Here is a 13011-nt window from a genome sequence, read left to right on the forward strand (position 1 = left end):
AGCATTGCCAGAAAATGCCTAAGAAGCCAAGGAGATGAATAGAAACCATCTGAGAGTCAAAAAGCCCTTGGAAAATTCTGATTAAACAAGCTGACAACCTGCATTGACACCCCAAGTTCATCCATACTTTACTTTTACCTCCAAATTACCTTATTGAGTGAATTAAGCTTATTCTGAAGGCCAATATCTATGGAGGGAACATCATTGTGTGGGTCAGAGCAGAAGAGTGGGCCCTAGAACAACATCTGGGTGGATACACGTGTTTGTATATATATATATATATATAATATTTATATATATATATATTATATATATGTATATATTCTTCATTCCCGGGATGGTGGCACTTATAAAATCTACAAACTTTTTTTTTTTTTTGTATACACAACACTTTTAGGAGACATTTAAATGGTGACAAATCCTGCCCAATCTGTTACATCCCAAAATTACTGTCTGTCTCAGTTTGTGGCCACTGGATGTCACTACTGATCCATTTCAGAGGACCAGCAGATTGTTATGAGTGTGAAACAAATACCCTCCTAATTTGGAGAAAATGAAACATTATTTTACTTCTTATTATTGTTTATAAGAACTTGACAGACCATTTTCCTAAGTCAGCACAGCACGCCTGTTTCTTTGTCTGTAACTGTGAAGGAGCACAGGCACAGACTGTTTCCCTGCATTGCCAGACAATTGCTTCTAGGCAGGGAGGAGATTTTGGGATGCAGGGGAAAACTGCAGATTTGGAGTGATGGAGCCACGTCAACGCTGCTTGGAGCAGGAGCAGCTCCATTCCTCCTGGCTCATGAGCTGGGGGATGCCAGGAGCCTGGCAGGGGAGGCTGCTGGGACCCTGCTCCACACTTTCCTGGAGCAGGTGCTAAATGCCAACTCAGCAGCACCCTCATTCCCTGCCTGCTGTGTGGAACAAGGCAGATCTGTTTATTTTCTTTGGGATAAAAGACTGATCCCCAGTATTATAAATTTTGATAAACAGTAATGACAAAGCAACTGCCAGGTCACTAAAAATGAGTTCTCTACAGTTCCACCCCAATGTGTTGGACACTTCATCAAGTGAGAGCTGGGTCTGCTTCTGGAGCCTTGCAATAAAGGTAGCAGAGATCAGAGGACAAAAATATTCTGTGCTGTGATATCTTTGCTCTGCCCTTCTGGCATCCCCACAGACCAGAGGAGAGGCAATCTGAGAGGAGCAGATGAAATGGGGCTCTGGGGAAGGAAGAGAGAAGATGACATCAAGTTTTGGATGAGAAGAAAGAGTTTTATGGCAACGAAAGGCAAGTTAAGGAGATTCTGGAACAATTACATCAAAGACAATGAAACAAGGAATCAGTCTTGCTTCCCCGAGACCTCTGAGCAGATCACATACATTTACCCACTCAATGCAGTGCTCTGGGGGGTCTGGCACAACCACTGGAGTGCTTTTCTAAACATTCTATGAGTCCACCCTGGACTGTCTGGGTCCCAGCTCATGCCAAGGTTGCTCAGAATTTCCCAGGAAAATGTCTTATTTGCCATTCAGTATAGCCTCACAAACTTTCATCATTCAAGCTGAAAACTCCTGTTAGATTTTTCTGCCTCAAGCTGAAAAACAAGGGAATTAAACTATTAATCTATTTCTAAGAAAGAAAATTGAAAGAGAAATCGTATACTCAGTAGAGACTTCTAGAGATTAATAATTGGACTCTTCCAGGATTTATCCCCTTTAGGCATGCAAGGATCCCCAAGCCACTTAAAAACTGGGTGACAGCCTGGGAGGAGAAAGGAGAAAGGAGAACAGGAGCAGACAGCTAAAGGGATGAAGTTTTTATAGACAGGGTAACTTAAGCTGGTATAGGCAACCCAAAATTACTGCCTTTGAGCTCCTCCTTGCCACCTGGAAGTGTTTTGAATGCATTTTTGGAGTACCTTCCCCTTGTGACCCACTTTGTGATTGGGTGTTGTTTGGGGTAATTCAGGTATTTGCAAAAGCACAGATTTTGGATCTGCAGGGTTCCTGAGCCCATCACAAGCTCTTGAGAGCAGAGCATGGCCTTACAGCTTCATCATCCAAGCCACGAGCTTGGTCCAGTGTGAATTGCATCAGCTTGCTGAGTTCCTGTGGTGACATAACCAGATAAAGATAGTGGTGACCAACACCCAGTTATCTCATGGAGCTGTGGCTCTAACAGGGCTGAGCCAGGGCTCTCCCCATCACCAGCCCACTGACCTCACTGGAAACCTGAGGAACTCCTCAGAGTCATGCTGGGAGGCTCATTTTGTTTTAATCAGTCTGGCATTTTGCCAGCATAAAAATTTCCTTTCTGAGATTTTCCAACTTGTTTCAGTGAGAGTTAAAGGATAAGCCAAAGAGGTTTTCAGGAGCTCCCTCTTTTTCCTCCTGTTTCTCTACATGCAGATCCATATTAATGCTGTGGGGAAATAGCACCATGTGCAGAATTATATTAATGTCATGGGAAATGAAAGAAATACATGTAACAGCATAGAGGGGGCACAGAGCAGGTACTTCACCTAACTGGATGACTTTGTTCAGGAAAAGCAGCAGCAGGACCATCCCCATGGGATCCACCCTTTTCATCTGCTGGTGGAAAAGCTGCTTTATTTAAGTCAGGGTATCCAGTGAAGTACACTCACTCTACCAGTGTGACTGGGAATTTGACTGCAGGGAGGAGGAAGAGAAAAACAAACAAAACAAAACAAAAACCAAAACAAAAACAAAAACCCTGAAAAAAAAACCCAAATAAACCCATGATCAAAAAACACAATCAGAAAAAACAAAATGGCTTTTTGGACAAATTTGCTCCATGCTTTCTGACCCTGGATTTCTTTATATATGGTGGGAGAGCCAAGCAGGGAGCAAAGCTCAGCCATGGCACCTCAGTCCCAATATACTGCAATGCCTGTAGGGCATTTAAAGCTTTTCAATACGTAAGTAAACAAGGTGAATGGATGATTGGAATCAAAGCTAGAGGCCTTACACTGTGCCAGGACATCTTTCAACTCCATTGCACTACCATTGGTTTCAGCACAATTATTTTCAGAGTAAGAATCTGCTCAGCCTGAGGGAGAGAACCTGATCCCTTCTTTTCAGCTGAAAATGTAAACTTTGGGACAAGGATCATTTCCATTTTGCAGAGGCTCAGTTTGGTTCTCTCTTCAACCATTCTGTAAAGCAGCATATTACAGAAAAGCAATTTATTAGTCCAAACCATGATTGAAACTGGTTTGAATATCAACTTTAAATAATCTTTTAAAATCATAGCATTATAGAATTTCTTAGGGTGGAAGTACCTTTAAGATCCCTGTGTCAACCATTAACTCAGCACTGCCAAAGCCACCACAAAACCCCGTCCCTAAGCACCACATCTACTGGACTTTGAAACATCTCCAGGGCTGGTGACTCCACCACTTCCCTGGGCAGCCTGTGCCAGTGTTTCACCACCAGCTCATCTTTGGCCACATGGGAACAGCCTGCTCCTCAGCCTTGAAGGTTTCCTTCCTGAAGAATGCCCAGCCTTCCTGAACTCCTTTGCCCTTCAGCTCTTGTTCCAAGGGACCCCGTGAATCTGTCTCCTAAAGAGGACAGAGTCTTCCCTCCAGATGACCAACACAACAGTGCTGTGGATCCTTCTTCTTACTTCTCTGAGAATGAAAATCTCTATCATTCCATGATCCCTGTGCCCCAGGCAGCCTCCAGCCATCACATCCCCCCAGTCCTTCTCTGGTCACAAGCAGAGGTTTCAGAGGGTGCCTTTCCTGGCTGGCTCCCTCCCCAGCTGTGTCAGGAAGTTCTCTCCTGCACTCCTGCCACCTTTTCCAGGGAGAAGTCCTAATTCCTGCCTGACAATTCTCAGGTGCTTCCATGGTGTCTAACATTTCAATAACCCTGGTGTCTCTGCTGCTGCACAAATCTCCACCCCTCCTTTCACTGATGAGCAGACCAAAAGATCTCACTAGCACCCTGCCCCTCAGATTTTGGGGTGCTGGCCCACACTTCTCCCTAGCAAGCCTGGGTTTATCCCTTCCCCCTTCAAATCTAGTTTTAATCTGTCTGAATGAGCCCTGCTAATTCCTGTGCAGGGATCCTTTCCCATTTGGACACAGGTGTACCCCATCTGTTGCCATCCAGCTCGGGGTCGTGTAAACCAACCCGTGATCAAAAACCCCAAAATTCTGCCGATAACACCAGGCTTGGAGCCAGCTATTGATCTGCTGGCTCTTCCTGTTTCTTCCCTCATCATTCTCTGTAACTGGAAAGATGGAGGGGAGCACTGCCTGTGCTCCTGATCCCTTAACTTATTGTCCCAAGCCCCTGAAACCTCTCTTGATTATGCTATAAATTCTTGTCACAAATTTGTCGCTTCCTATCTGAAAAATCAATGATGGATAGAAATCCAACACTCATACCAGGGCAGAAAGCTTTCTCTTCACATCTTTAATCTGGACTCTAGGGAAGCCAGCAGACTTCCCTAAGAAATAAGTCTGTTTGGCATAGTAGGCCTTCTGAGCCCTTCAGGAGGGAGCCTCGTCTGACACTGACCCATTTCCATCAGCTTCATTTCACAGTCTCACTATATATTAGTCTAGAAAACTAGAATTTTCCCAACAAGAAAGCAAAGAGGGAAGAAGCTGGCCAGAGCTTTGTGGGATACGTTGGCAGGATCCTTCCTTCCCCACTCCACTGCCTGGCAGAGGCTCCTGAATCCTTAGCACCCCCTGCACGCTTCCCCCTCCTTTCCTGGAAGTGTTGCTTTGTCCTGTGGAAACTCAAATGCATATGATAATATGTAAGGAGTTCTTACTAGCTCTTTTTATGAGCACTGTGGAAGATGTCAGATGATTATCTGAGGCCTCCCCGCCAAACCCATTGCTTCAGGGGGACACATGGAGGCTGGCAAGAAAGGGAAATCCCATGGCCAAAAGCTCTTGGAGAAAGCAGTTTCTCCTCCCACTTGCAGAGACCATGCTTAAATATTTGTGGTATCATAAATATGCTCTTTAGTGTGTGCACTAATAGATCTCTGGAACACAGATGGGTTTGGACTCTTGGGCTTGTGAAAAGCAAGGTAAGAAGTGTCCAGTGTGTGTGTGAGGGGGTGTTGGGTGAGTCTGCTGGGCTCAGGGTCATTCTGTTTGACCCCATCCTGGTACTAAAGAAACCTGCCACCATTACAGCTGTGGGATTTTGAAAATAACAGTTTTTTATCACTAACCTGGATGGCTATAGCATAAACATTACATACAGGGAGGAAAAGTTACTACCATGGGGGGAAAACATGGCAAAACAGACCTCTAGTGCCTTATAGATTATATAGCCACTCATGTATGCATTAACTGAATAAAAGAACATATAAAATGATTATATAAACATAGATTATAATATTCTGCTTACTCTCCATAGAGTGATTTTATGCTGAAGGGTGCCACTTACCTAACATGGTGCTAAAGCTCGATCTGAAGTCTTAATTCCCTTCTTCAGCCACGTCAAAACCCCTCCTTTGGGAACAGAACTTCTCTTTTCTCCCATGCCCTTGCTTTCCCATGCTGTTTGTTCATGGCTTCAGAGAAGTCTCTTCAGTCTCAGAAGCTGAGGTCCTTCCTAAGAAAAGCAGAGTTAAAGACATCCTGAAGGCTTTACCTGTAGTGGTTTGGTGTAACAAGACAGCAATCCCACAGGGGCAGAGGGGTTGAAGCTGATTTTAATGATTTCCTTCATGTCACAAGGAAAGTTTAAATAGATTTCTGTGCCCTGAACATGAGACCAGTAAGAAGTGATTTCTGTTTGAGTAGGTGTTAGGAGGTAGGAAAGAGTGTTGTAATAACAACCTGTCTCATAAGCCAAGGAAGTGAGACGTTGAATCTGTACCCAAACAAAGAGTGAACCTGAGTCACAAGAACACTTTGCATTTATAGAGCAGCTTTCACTGCAGAATTTCAGCCTGTTGCAGAGTGTTTTACCTACCTGGAGAGCAGGGGTAAGCACGTGAACTTACACCAAGTGCAGCTTTCCTTGGTGATGTCATGGAGCCAAACAGTCAAGGAACACAGAGCCTGGGACTGTTTCAGTATGAGTAAGAGGACAGAATTTGGCTGCTTATGCTTAAATTTCACATCTCTTTTTCCTTGTAAATTAAGCTTTCATTCCACTTTATAGATAGGTAACTGATGTTTGTCTAAAGTCACAAGTCACATTGAGGAAGGCAATGAAAAAGGACCCAAAAGTTTTGGCTTTGTGCTCTAACCCCAAGGAAAACTTAATTTGGCACTAGCAGCTGCTTGATCTTTAGGGCTTCTGCATGAACAGGGAGTAGTTTGGTTAATGAAATAATATCCCAGGCACATATGAAGAGCAATTACTTGCTCTCATATAAACTCTCATGTATTCATCTAGGAAAAATGTTCATGACTCAGTCATCTGGGATGGTTCAGGCTACTCACCCTCCAGCATGAGGCGTAGGCATTGCAGTGGTGGAGTTAAAAAGGAAGACACGTGACCCCAATTACTCACAAGGAGAATTATGATCTCAGATACAGTGGTATAAATCCAAAGTCATTCCCCCCCCAAAGTAATTGGCATCATACTGTATTTTCTCTAACATACAGGAAATCAGAATGCAGTCTGTGATCCCAGTTTGTCTGCAGAGTTTTGTTCAGGGAGAGGCTTTGCTCTCCTGCAATGGATGTTAAGTGATGGAGAAAAATAAGGCTGGAAAATGTACAAGAAAGGAAAATGTACCAAGCTTCCCTGTAGCAAGGGCAACAAATTACTACATAGTTTTAACAGTGTGCTTAGTAATTATTTCATTTTTTTAATCAGGTTTCCTCCATTTTTAATAAAAAATAAAAGTGAACTGATATACAGAAAGACTGTCTAGTTGACCTGTATCTCAATTTCCTCTTTTTTTACCTCTGGATATCACAAACACTGAGGAAGAAAGGTGTTGACTGTCGGGAAAGGTGAAGAAAATTACAAACTTACAAATTTACAGATGGAATTTGACAACAAACACAGACCTAGTATTAGAGACATTGCAAGTTCAGAGAAAAGATTAATTGATGTAATGACCACAGTGAACTGTTCCTGTGGGACATGGGAAATTGTATTAAACTATTTCCATTAGTGCAGAACAAAGGACTCAAGGCTTGAAGAGTGGGGACTGGATTCATCACAGCAGGAGAAAACTATTCTAAATAGACCCTCCATTTATCATTTCCGAGATTTTGATAATTGTAATATTCTCAGCTTTATGGTTTCAGTAATTTGGAACTGACAGATGAGAACTTTACCCCATGGGACTACAGAAAACCTGGCAAGAAATGAACAGGGCAAGGATTCAGTTTGAAACATTATAGGCACCTAGCAAGTTTCCAGCACATCAGGCAACCCAGAGTTTTTAAAAATACGTGTGCTTTTAACGTTTTCTAAGACCACAAAAGCAGTTCAAACATATGTAAAATTATATTATTGGCAAATTGTCCCAGCAGGGTGCAGGAGTTATTCCTTAAAAGCTCTGGATGTGCAGGAGGACAGATGGGGTGCCACCACAGAGCATCCTGCCTGCCCTGCTGCTGGCATGGGGAGGAGCACAGCTTGCAGCTCCAGTGCATGTCCCAGTCCTTTTTGGGCACTTATTGAAATTTCTGGCTGCTCACCCGGTTCAGATTCCTTCCTGAAAAGTCTTGGCACACACATGTTGTTGATATAATTTCTAAGTATGCAGAGGACATGCTTGTGCACCAGGAAAGCTGCAGATCTTGTGGACTTAGGAAAGTTGATACCTGTATTACATGCATGAATGCAAAGCCTGTATATTTACACATGCATAGAAGGTAGGTGTATTTTACATATGTGTAATGGAGTGTAGCACAAGGTCCAGGGCTATCATTAGGAGACTCTGGAGTGAAGGTGGTGAGAAAACTGTTTGCACTGGCACAGCTGAAACACTGGAGCCTTCTGCCTCTTTGCATTGTAACAACTTGAAATGTTTCTGTGGCAGATCCAAGAATAGTAAAACCTTTCCCAGCATCAAGTACAGTCAGAATGATGGTTTGCAGTCGTTTGCTGTGTGTGATTAACAACTCTCCTATCTGCCTCAGTCAAAACTCCTGCTGTGGAGCTTCCACGTGTCTGTTAACCCTGGCAGAGAAGTGGCCCCAAAGAGCACCCAGCACAGTGCAGCTGAGTGGGGCCAGCTGCTCTGTGATGCTCCGTGATCACAACTGTGTCCTGGGCTGGGTTGGGCACCCTGCATGTGCGAAAGCATAGAGCAAAAAATTAAATAGTTTAATTAAGTATCCTTTATTACTAAAGTAATGAGTGGTTTTGGAGCAGTTTTATACAATTTCAGTTCAGGAGTAATTTTTTTACTGAAATAGTACCTCAGCCCATCCCTGCACATCTGCAGTGTGTGCAGTGTGATCAGCAGAGAAGGAGCTGTACACAGAACAGCAAAACCCACCTCCCTCAATAAGCTCAGCTTCCCTCCGAAGAGGCAGTTCTGCTTTTCTCATGGAGACACATTTACAAGAGTTGCCCCTCAAAGTGCTGCTCTTCCTCTGGCCTGGGACCCCAATGGGAAGTGACCACTGGTCCTTTGGCTAGCCAGCAGCATCCAGGTCTCTGATCCAGGAAGAAGAAGCTGGACACGTGGCACATTTGTGAGATGAAGGAGAATGTGAGGGGGAAACATCTAAAGGACCCTGAGAAATTAAAAGGTCTCCTGTCAACACCAAGAGTGTGCTGAGAGCTGTGTTTTGGCAGCTGGGAAAAAGTCACACAATGTAGGACCAGTCTTCACAAACACAAGAGGTTCTGGTCCTTGAGAAGCTTTAAAGAAAAGGATTCTGGCCAGTGTTGAGTGAGAAGAGAGTGTTGTCTCCAGAGGTGACACACCTCCCTTACTTTTGTTTTGTTCCTTCATAGGCACAGTCCCTTACAGGCTCTGATGGGAGCACAGGGCTGTTTTCCAGCAGCACCATCCCAAACCCCAGCCAGGACCAAGTCTGCGAGGCTCTGGGAAAGCTAAACCTCTAAAATTGCATAAATATCACTCTGCAGCCCTATTTTCAAAAGTGTTGGTACTGATCTAGCTCCTCTCATCTGAAAGGTAGCTGAAACACTTCAGTGAGGGCTGCAGCAGGGCACTTTGGACTGCATTTTCTTCATTCTTGGTGAATAGAGAAATCTTTAATGGGGTATTTATTTAGTGTGCCAGAGCCAACAGGTGTAGGTAATTTGGAACTGCCAAGGACAAATCACCACGTGTAATGTTAAGACAGTGACTCCAGGGAGGAGAGAGAGAGGGGGGAAGTGCTGTATATTAGCATAACTATCTCCTCACACATCCTCTCTCTTCTTTGCATAATATCCCAGTCTTGTGGGCCCCTGCCAGCAAAATAAAACAATGATCCCAGCCCTGTGGGCCTGTCATTATTGATTTATAAAATACTTACTGCTAGTTGTGTTAAATGTGTCCTTCCATTGCAAGGAGGAATTACTGGGCATACAGTGGTGTAAGACTGCACAGTTATTATCATGCTTTAGGAGTTACATATAAAGGCATCTTCAAAATGCCTTTTTTTTTAAGGCATTTTGACCACTCTACGGAAACCCATCTGGAAATGAACGTAGCTGGCCTAATGTATGTAATGAATCTAATGTGCTGTTCTTCCACATTAAGGATAAATCTAATAGGATGATTGAGTGGGGCCAAACTTCTCCAGGAAATTCCTTTATAATACATGATTGAATTATTGTTTTTCTATTAGGGCAGCCAAAACATTCAGTGTTCTTGACAATGCAGGATGTGTGCCGTAACTTTTTTTGCCACTAAGCTAGGCATACTGTATCTGGACATATGCCCAGCTTTTTTGAGTATTTCCAGTTGAGTGATTTATTTATTTTCCAAAGAAAGGCTACATAAGTTATACAGAACTCAGTAGACTTCTTTTCAGGTCAGACAACAGAACTTGGTGCCTGGCTGCCAAAGGGACGAAATCTCAGGAATCCAGAGGTGTTTCCAGCAAAGCTGAGATTTTCCTAATGGATACCTAAAAGTTGTGCTTGTGGAACTACTAAACCTTTTCTCAATAGAAACTGTGCTCCTAAGTCCCTTTGCAAATCTCTGCTTTAGGCCTGCATTCAAGCCCCTAATTATGCTGATTTTCCAAAATGTTGGCCTTCCAGCTGCAGCCGTGTAATCAAAGAGAAGCTGAATGTGGCACATGTGAAAATTTGATTATTTATTTGTAAGCCTAAATATGACTCTAGAAGCCTGACTTCAAATGCTTTCTAAAACCTAGGACCAGATTCAATGATCTTAAAGGTCTTTTCCAACCTAAACAATTGTATGATTCTGTAATTTGAATGTGGATTGTTTGGTCTTTTTTTTTTTTTGTGTGTATTTGAGACACCCACTTGCACTCCCAGGGGTCACAGCCATAAAATGTGTGTCATTGTTAGTGCACAGGATGAGAATATGCTGTAACTCTAGGACATCCTGAAACCCCAAATATAAGTGTATGGCTATATACAAAAGGAGAAAGAGAGAAGAACTCTATATTTTTTCAAACTACAGCTTGGGGAAAGGTGGTGTTTATTAGTGTAGCCTCCTAACCTTGTCTGAAAGATCTCATTGCTCATTTCCTGTAGCAACAGAGCTTCTTCCTTTCAGTCTTCTTAATAGGGGAGGGCAATTATTTTTCTTCTGTGAATGAATACTTGACACCACCCCCCGCCCCTTCCCAAGTAGTCTTAGGTCAAATCAGTCATATAGTTGCAGCTGGAAACTATTTTTGGCCTAGGTTTACAGCTCTGTAGAGGATATCCAGATACTCTACCAAATATTTAAGGCACTCAGCCAGGGTGTGGGAGATGGCAGGTTCAAATCTCTCTGGAGAAGTGGATTTGAATCCACCCCCCTGGAGGTAACTATCATCAGCATCTTGCTGTGTAGGAATGATGAGTGAATGATTCAAGCAACCCCAGGTTTGACCAGCTACTTGTCTCACTTGAGGCTTTCCTCAGTTCTTGGGCTGCAGGGAAGGTGGGATGGGGAACAAAACTGAGCAGGGGCCTCAGTTTTACCTGGCAGGCTAAACCAAACCACTTCTACATTCAACCATCATCTGTCTCAGTCATGCAGAGGTGAGGCTGGGCTCGCTCTCACCCCTACCCATCTCCAGAGAAAACAGTGTTTGATTGCTGTGTTTGATTTCTTCTTAATCCTCCTTAAAATGAAACTCACAGATTATCTGCCACCGAGCCAGGATCCTTACTCATCCTGGCAGAGATCAGGTTCTGACCTCTGGGACATCAAATAAAAGCAAGGAGAGGAGTAATATTTGTTGGCTTTATTAATAACAGAGAGTGAAAGACACCCAAGTGGGTAAAACTGGAGTGGTCCAGTACCTGCTCTGTGCACAGAAAATGCTGGTCCTCTCCTGGTGATATTTCTCTACATGTGTCCCACAGCCTTGCTCCTCAAGTGTATCTGGAGTTAAACAGCTCTGCAGGTTCACCCACACTGCTTGTGCAGGATTCCTAAGCTAGCCGAGTGTTTATCATCCTTGAGGAATCTCGCCTGTGGAGGTTTGATTAATTTTTTTCATACACATATAAACAGATTCAAGATGTTCTTGCTCAGCCAGAGGATAAAGGTTTCTCCTGCTATCTCAGCTCTCCATCAGAAAAACAGTCAGTCCCAATGTGCCAAGATTCTCCCAAAGGCATTATTGCCGTCATCTGCGTTCACGAACGCAGGCTTGCAGGCATCCTGGAAAACAAGGACACTGTCCTTTCCCAGCATGAGCTCTGAATTCTGGGAATTCCCAGGTTGGAACTGCTTCTTGCATGTACCTAGAGCCAGGAGAGCTCTCAGAGAAGCCCTGGAGGTGCCATCCACGCTGCAGGAGTAACGGCGGTCAGCTTTGAACAGTGGCCCAGCCTCTCCAAAGCAGAAGTACAAAACCTGTGATTCCAGTTTGGACAAGTGCAGAGCATGACCTAAACCTTCTTAGTTCACTCCAGAGTCTTCCCTTTCCCTCCTAAGTTGCCAAATCACCCTGCCAGATATTGCTCAACCACTGATGTGGATTTGCACTGCATGTGCCACGTGTGAGTGGATGTTAAAGAGAGTAATTCTTGTTAGAGAAGCTGCGTTTGCTATTAAATAAAATCACTGCAAAATCACTGAAACCTCATCAGAGGATTGAGCCACGTGCATCCACAGAGAGCTCCCTAGGATGCTCCAGACCCACTTGTCCTCTTGTCCTTTCCTCCAAGCAGAGGGCAGGCTCTGTGTCCAGCACAAATCCAATCAAACTCTAAACAGCCTTTAAGTGATTTCACTGATCTTAAATGAAGAAAAGATTATTTGGTTTAGGATTCAAAAAAAAAGTGAAAAATTTCTACCATTTCATCCTTTGTTGCCAAACCCCAAATATTTAAATTGAATGCAACTGGACCTTGAAAACACCACCAAAACTGAGTATTTTGATTATCTGGGATCTCAGCCTTCTTACTGAGAAATAAGGTTACAGAAGGTGGAAAAGAAAGTACATTTTAGAAAATCCTTGACCCCAGTGCTACAGCCTTTCCCTTGTGTCAGTGTCCTAACAGGGTAAAAGGCTTTTCTGACCAATTCTGTCTCATTCTTGCTGGGAGATGCCTGCCTATTCAGTCTAGTGTAATCTGCCTATACTATCTCATTTTCATTCTAAAATCAGCACAACTGAATTCCTGGCTGGGAGCATGAACATCCAGGTTCAGGATCTCTGCTTTCTTCACTCCTTTTATTTTGCCTTCTAACTTGATTTGCATGTATGCACATTCACATTTCAGATATACCCAATGATATCAGGTTTTAAATTCCCCCACCATATGCTATCTCAGAGAATTGTGCAAACTAGAATTCTTAGTTCTGAAAGACCAGAGCTTGTCAAAGCTGTCCTCTGCACCACTTCCTACTGACGTGTTTTGATGTTAACAAAATAA

General features: G+C 43.5%; 1 protein-coding gene across 1 annotated transcript in view; it reads right to left on the reverse strand.

Moving 5' to 3' along the window:
* The window catches only part of LOC135306853 (serine/arginine repetitive matrix protein 1-like), a 64108-nt gene that overhangs the window by 3929 nt on the left and 47168 nt on the right, over positions 1-13011 (reverse strand). The window contains exon 4 of the transcript XR_010367605.1: positions 5449-5616. The gene's annotated coding sequence lies outside the window, so the exon portion shown is untranslated. The remainder of the gene's footprint in view (positions 1-5448; positions 5617-13011) is intronic.

Source organism: Passer domesticus, chromosome 8 (genome assembly GCF_036417665.1).
Source record: "Passer domesticus isolate bPasDom1 chromosome 8, bPasDom1.hap1, whole genome shotgun sequence".
In the NCBI taxonomy this organism is placed as follows: Eukaryota; Metazoa; Chordata; class Aves; order Passeriformes; family Passeridae; genus Passer; species Passer domesticus.